Here is an 8,384-nt window from a genome sequence, read left to right on the forward strand (position 1 = left end):
ATAACTTGACCTTTGGAGACATCATTAATATAAATAATTTTTATGGCCGTTGAATAAGAAGTGTTTCTTTCACAAGAAATGTATAAAATTAGTGCTGTATTAGACTTACGGTACCTAATTTACATACTGTACAGATGATAATAAACTGAACTTACTAGCCTAAAATCTCCGTAGCGTGTTGCCAGGTGGCAGAAAGCATATATATAATTATAATAAAGTTACAATAAATTAAGTTAATATATAATTATATATACAGTACCTAATTTATATATAATTGATATATAATTATATGTACAGTACCTAATTTATATATAATTTATATATAATACTGTCCAGACGATAGAAATCTCTCTGTAGCGTAGCACTTGACAGCAGAAAATCGTTCGGCTGCCCGATGACGTTTTACGTAATTATAGAAGTTTTTTATCTTTTTTTACAGATACCGTTGCAATTTTTTCGCAGTTTTATAGCAATCGTAATTATAGGGACCGTAATTATAGGGGGTCTACTGTATATAGATATAGATATAGATGTGATATACTGTACGTCTCTAATTAATTGCATTGGTATTGCATGAAAATCATTAAGTTTCGTTCATGAAAACATATGGTATAATAGACAGGATATGGTGATTTGAAGAATTTTTCTTTAATTTGTAATTTGTTCATATAAGTCTGACTTCGCGTTTTATGTTTTAATCTCCTCATCTCTGAAACTAATTATCAATAATTTCATTATAGACACAAACAAAAAAAAAAGGTTTTTGTTATGACAACAACGTAGAAAGAATTTTAGGTAATCAGTTTGCATTGTACATTAATAAAGTTTCACATTAGTTTCAAAATTTAAATAAAAAATAATGATATGCTTACTTGAATAAACTGAAAAATTACATCACTATGTCTTAATCCTACAGTATAGTCACCCTTATCAGCCATATTTAGTAATTCAGAATAAGTTCGGGGAACAGCTTCAAAACCAGGATACGTGATGAAAGACATCAAAGAACCAGCATAACTCGCAGTAATAACATAAATAGCTAAAATCCATCCAGTGACAAGAATTTTGCAACTCTGACCGGAAGGTAGGAATACCTCACTTCCTGCAATATTTCAAATATTTACTTAAATTATTTCAATTTTATGTAAGATATAAACTAATGCTGGCAAAACAACCGGTAGTCAAAAAAATGAATTAACCAGTTTGCCAGTAAAAGTGAAGTTTCAGTAAAAACCGAAAATCCTTTTCAAAACGGGTTTGAATAATCAATGAAAGTGTCATTATCATTGTCATGAATATTCTTTTGTTTCCGTGACTTTTTTATCAATATTTGGTACAGTAAAATATGCTTGGATTTAAGATAAGCCTACATACTAGATACTAGCCTACATACTAGATACTACATACATTTGAAAGGTTCAGTGTAAAATTTTAATTAGTACTCTGCATTAATTTACCATTCATGAAATTTTAAAATAACATCATGAATCATTCGTGTTTAAATTTACAAAATATAATTAACGTAAAATCTAGTAAAAATTAAGTTTAAAATAATACAGTTTTTAACCGTTATATGTTAAATTTCTGCTTTTCAGTTTATACAAATATCGGAGAAACATTTATATATTTTTAGAGAGAATAAACCGTGATTCAGACATACTTTACTGTAATACTGTACTTTATTGATAACAACAAAATGTAATGAAACATTAATTCTACTGAATTCGAAGCAGTTTTTAATTGCTTTGAAAATCGATTACCGATTTGTACTGAAATCTGTTTTACTGAAACTGTGTAACCGATTTTGAATCCGATATATCCGATTTCTTCCAGTTCTAATACAGCATGTTTAAATGAACATTAATATTGATTACCTTTTTGTGTAAACGACCCAAAGAGAGCCCAAGCCACATTATAGGTTGTTAAATTCTTTCTTTTATGTAATGTACAATCCATCCGGAATAGTATGACAAATGTAATTAAGCAAATTATGAATGCCACGAAAATTGCTATCCAAACCTGCAATGAAAAAAGTCTAATGTCATGTTTTGGCATACAGTATATGTTTGAAATGAGTTCAAATATACACTTAATAAACTAAGAGCAGAAATTGACTTATATTTAAACAAATATAGCGAAAAGCCGTTATCCAAGATTGGTTTTACTGGCAGTAGTCCAGTTGCAAGTGAATTTTATTCTAGGACATCCGTTGTATGTCGAAATGATTGAAGTTGAACACAAAAACAATAGCTTCATGTGTAAACAATAAGCACAGGTAATAATTTCTCCTATATCATGGAAATTATTTCGAAGAGTTTAATTAAAACTCAACATACAAATCGAATATTTTATTATTTATGCAACGAAACAGTTGAAAAGCGAACTTTTTCTTAATTATGTAAAGCCATAAACTGCATGAAGTACGAGAAATCTTTTTCTACAGAAAGTTTTTTACTCAGGGGATACTGACACATCGAAAATTGCAAAAAAATTCGGGTTTAAAAAAAAATCTGTATGTATGGTCGTTAGTGTTTGTGTTTACCACCGTCTAGCCTGGGCTGTCGTATTCTGACAGATGTAAAACAAATTAGACAGAGTTGGGGCCACTTGACATCAGCTGCTCTATCTTTTGTTCATTTGAGGGGACCCCCGGTTGTGAGACAGGGTCATTCCCCTTTTACCTTCCAGGTCATCAAGTGCAAACCGATGTCTTCGTCTAGTTGTGAGCAAGCAAGCTACTTACTTACTGGGAATTTACTCCAGGATTTTACCTATAACTTTGTACACTGCTTTTCGCATTCAAATCCGTCTTAACGCAACATACGGGCGATCGTCTAAGGCTTAGAAATTGCCCATATGTTGCGTTAAGTTAACCCAAAAATGCAATTCTTAAATTATATTACTTGATTATTATATATATTAACGGGTAATCAGATGCTTAATTATAAATAAATATAAGAATGGACATGCAAGTACTTGAAGGAAAAATGGACGAATTATCGCTGTAATTTTCGATAATTGTAACGGTTTTTTAACAAAAAAGAGAACTCTATCGGTAACGAAACTATGTGAAAAATCCATGTATTGCAGTTTTTCAAAACTCTCTGCAACAGGCACTGCAATGTCCACGGTCTGAATAATAAAAAATAATCGTAATTAATGTAAAAATTATTATTACATTAGGAAAATAGATTTTAATGCAGCCACGTACATTATTTTTCAGCAGGTTTTTTCTTTCAGCTTTTGGAGATGTATTTAATTCATAACTAAATTCAAATGTAGAAATAAATTACAATTAGAGAAATTTCTAATGATTAAATTAATTAAAATTAATTGATAATTGATTGTTATAACTATTTTCTTTTAATAGAACAGTTTTACCTGAATCCGAGATATTCTTGAATTTGAATAAAGAGTCTTGACATAAATCCTGAATTTATTACCTGTCGAGTCGTTTCTGAATACCTGAATGTTGCTGGAACCTAATTTTAATAAATACATTAATTGAATTACAAGTGAAGTGCAGATTGTAATAATAATCAAGTTATAAGAAATGTTTTCATAATTATATTTGTAACTTTTGAATAATATAATAACGATAAACTCTGTGGTGATTATTCTGAATGACATTATCGCATTTAATGTAAAATTTTATGGTTATAAGGTTATTATTATAAACTGTAGACTACTTAAAGGTATATATGTATTTTTTCTTATTTGAAAAGTTTTACACGGAGGTTTTTCTATCATTCCTTCTATAAATTGATAAAATAAATAATAGTTGGTCGTGCATTCGCCACTGATCAAATCGACTTGCCACATTCAGTCTTCTTATTGTCTCATGTGTAATAACTAAATAGGGGTAACGTTCCTATAGAAAGGCATTATGGGAGGCACCCTTCTCTTTGGCAGATCTCTAAAGTGTGTTGCCTTATTCCTATTAATGCAATCACATAAAATTTCTAAAATTTCAAGTTAAAATTTTAAAATGCAATACTGAAATCAATAGAAAGTTTGATGATTGTTTAATTTGCGTTTTTAAAATCTCTGCAAAAGGAATATAAACAAAAAGAATATTTTTATTTTTTACAGTTTTATGCTTGGTTATAATTTATAGCAATAACTAACGTTATATCTGCACCATTATATATTAAAAAGAAATCTTTCGCTGGATTGTAGAGGCTTTCGTTTATATTTTTTGGTAAATCCATTATGGATTCGGCCAGATCCACAAAGGAGAGCCGTGTAGCCGAATGGACCACCTCAGAGAAATTGTTGGAGTTTATAGATCGTCCCTATTTGAAATGGGATCCCCAGAGTGGCTTTTATCGTTCAACCTTCCCTCTATCGATTACTTTGCAATAACACCTAAGTTGGGGCCAAATCCTTATAAAAGACCTCACAGATTGTTCATGTGTTACGTTATTGTTTACGAATATACCAAGAAGCCGCAAGATGCGGCTATCGGTTTCATTATATACTTTCTTCTGGTGTCCGTGAAAGTGGAGTTAACTTCAGTTTCATCAATGGAGACTCCTAGTTTTTATTGCAGATTCATTCGAAATAAAAAATGAGCAAAATTTTATTTATAACATTTTTTTTTTTCGAAAGCTACACCTAGCAAGAAGTAATGAGTGTTTGAAGGTTTACGCAGCCGCACAGTGCACGCATTATTTCCCTCGCCTTCCGGCTGTCCCGTTGTGAGCCTGGCCGAACCAATATTGGACTTGATAAAGAGGCTATCTTAGCGCCCACAGGGCAAAAAAGTTAAAAAAAGAGTGTATTATCTGTGTATATCTGAGAGGTTTGTCGAAAAACGAAAAAAGTGATTAAAAAGTCATTAGAAAACTAACACGCCATATTACTACCTGCAAACTTGAGATAAAAATACATTTGTCTTGATTGTAGCCTATAGTAAAAACGTCAATCTACGTTTTTAAAAATTCTTTGTAAGTTAGAGAAAGACTTTTGATAATTTAAAAAAATATTTTCAATTTTAAAACTAATAAATTAAGTTTTATTTGTCAACTTATATAATTTGTGCAATTTTTAGTTCTCCTCCAAATAACTTCCAGTGTTTTGTCTGTTTGTCTGAAGCTATTGTTTAAAATGTGACTGTATGAATGACATAAATAAAATAAACTTGTACTGTATATTCACCGTATGGACGAAAACACGAAGAGTTGCGTTCTTCAACATATTCTTCATTTTTAACAATAAAATCTGATGTTCATTTAAATCCTGTAAAAAAAAGAAAACAATTATTGAAAGTGTATGAAAATGAATATGTTAATGAATAATAGAAAGGATTTAATAACATCGAAATACTGAAAACCATTATATTAAACAATAATAAAAGAGAATATGTGTGTAATATTATGCAGGACATACGAGAAGAAAAGATGTGTAGGATCCAGAGTTGGAATATGCGTAATAAAATTTTAAGTCCGAAATCGAGAAATTAAATTTAATTAAATAATTTCGAGTGCACTAAAGAAAGAGAAAAAAGAATGGACTCGCTAATTAATCTATAGTTTTTGACTAATGAACAGTTTTCATCTCTACTCTGAAAATGCCTAATTTTAAGGATAAACATGAATTTTATACAGCAAAAATGTAAAAGCCAATAATGAGTAAAATCTTTATTACATCTGACCGCACTGGAGATATAACAAATAAATTCTATATCTTCTCACCTCTTGACGTTTAACCTCTTTTATATTAGGTGACCATGAAAATTTTATAAAATTTTCATGGTTACCTAATATAAAAGAGTATTAGGTAACTCTTTTATATTAGGTAAAATGAAAATTTTATAAAATTTTCATGGTTACCTAATACGAAAATCTTTATGAAAAGTTTCAGAATTTTTCAACAAAAGGCACGGAAGTTATTAAACTTCAAAGTGAGTAAACAAATTTTCCCCCTACACACGTGCTAACATCCATACATACAGAAAATACTCCAAATTTTTTTGTTTTACATTTCTCAAGTCCAAAAATGTAAAAATCTTGGGGGAGTCATTTTTTGACCGATCGACGTACTTTTCCTTTGTTATATATAACAGGCGGGTAAGTAAACAATTTACGAAAAATAATTTTATTTGAGTTGAACTAATAAATCTCTACCTAACTTCAAGAGATTAAACATGAAGACTTAAAAAATTATCAACAAGAAATTTTATTTAAATTCAAATATTAATCTATATCTTCCATATGCATTTTGTGTTTTAATTTAAATAAAATTTCTTGCTGAAAATATTTTAAGATCGTGTTTTATTCTTTGGAAGTTGGAACAGCTTGAGTACTTTAACTGAAATACCATGATGGTCGGATGGCCGAGCGTTCAAGATAACCTGCCGCTGTGGGGTACCCGGAATCTGTCAAAGAATTCCTAGGGATTTTTCGAGCCTCGTCTTATCATATAGTCGTGCCTTAACCCTCACCACTCAGCCGTTTAATTGTGGGCCTGGCCAAACTAAAATGGGCTTGCTAAAAAAAGGCCTTCTAAGTGCCCACAAGTCAGAAAAAGTATTAAAAAACCTGAAAGGATTTTACATGTAAAAACTTTTCAAAAATTATATACAGAACAAACAATCCCGTTGAAAAAAACTTTTTTTAATGATATGGATAATTTAGTTCTGCACTTCTATTTATAATTTAATACAAAGAAACAGAGAGTTAAACATAAAATATAATGAAATAGAAAATTAAAACAAGGCTCGTGATAATTTCCCATTAAAAACGAAAATAATGAATTTACTGTTTCGAATAAAATGTAATGTAAAATGTTTCCAATACAAAATAGTAATTGTTAACAATTCTCTGTTAATTATATACAAAAATATTTTTAATTACTGACTTTTTTACTTTTTACTCTTTTTGGTCTGTGAGCACTAAAAACACCATTATTATTTTTTCAGCTGTTATATATAACAGTGGGAGAGTATGGCGATCGGTCGAAAAATGACCACCAAAACTTTTACATTTTTGGGCCCAGGACACCTTGAAACGTCGAGACATTTAAAAAAATTCGGAGGTTTTTCTGTATCTTTCGATGTCATTTTGTATATTTTGTAATAGTTTAAGATATAAAAAGTTTGTAAAATAAAGTATTATAACAAATGGTATCACGAAATGTTGCCGGAAAAGCTAAACAACTCGTTGCTGGACTTTTTAATATTCGTTACGAAAATTTTGATAATATTAACGAATTCTGTCAAGCACACAATGAGAAGTACTGGGTGATATAGAAAAGGGATATCCGATACAGACAGCCCTAATAAGTTTTTGGGATATTGCTCGTCCTAATTCTTGATTCTCTCAGAGCGAGAGTCCGACTTTTTGTTGTCAATGCAAACGATTTAGGCCCAACGAGTAAAAGCATTTTCACGTAGTCAGCGACTTTGTTTTGCGAAACAATAAAAGCATAGAATTATGTTTTCGAGAGAGAAAAGCGTCAATAAAATGCTACTATAAGTATCGCTGCGACAAGCTATAACCATACTGCAGTTAGCTGCACAATACTTGAAGGTTTCTAATGTGACTAAATATATAGTATGGCTGGTTGCCTGACAACACTTTTATATTCTGATAAAATCTTCTGCCATAAAGAACTACGACACTTTGCTTCTGAAATTAAATATTCTTTGTTTTTTATATCTTAAACCTAATTGATTGCCATAAAAATCCGCGGCTCTAAAGTCAAAATCAAGTTATTTTTCCACTATTTTATGAGAAAGAGGCTATGTTTAATCATTAGTAACTGCAATTGTATCCACCTAGTTTTGATATATGCAAGAATGAGCTCTCTCGCTAAATTTTAGTCGCTCTGCGATAATTGCGGTATGCTTTTGATAGCGACTGCGACGAAAAATCGCAATTATTGTAAATTTCTTTTCACTTCTCGGAAATCGTTGGATACTTCAAACCGTCTTAACTGCTGCGTTTCAGCAACTGACGAAAAAATTTCAGCCATTTAATGACTTTTTTTTTTGTCTGGAGAGGAAGATTTAGGATCCATCTTGCCCAAACACTGTATTTATTCGGTCTGAACAACTGACTGCGACACGACAAATGCAAACACTTAGGCGCTGTCAAATCTTATCTCCAATACGATGGCCAACAGTTCCACCGAAAGCACACAAAGATTTAAAGTATTTTAGATAAAATCTTCACGATAATTAGCTAAATTAAGAAACAAATATCAAAATTAAATAATCAGTAGCTTAAAAATATTAAAATATGTCAGCCAGATGAATGTGTATCGAATTATCAGCCTACCATCATGATGTAACACAATTTTAATTCTACTCCTCTCATAAATTATTGTGGATAAAATTGTCGCTATTCTCTATCAATCCCTCATCCATCGTTAATGTGTAG

This window comes from Centruroides sculpturatus, unplaced genomic scaffold (assembly GCF_000671375.1).
Source record: "Centruroides sculpturatus isolate CEXI.00-Female unplaced genomic scaffold, Cexi_2.0 scaffold638, whole genome shotgun sequence".
Classification (NCBI taxonomy): domain Eukaryota; kingdom Metazoa; phylum Arthropoda; class Arachnida; order Scorpiones; family Buthidae; genus Centruroides; species Centruroides sculpturatus.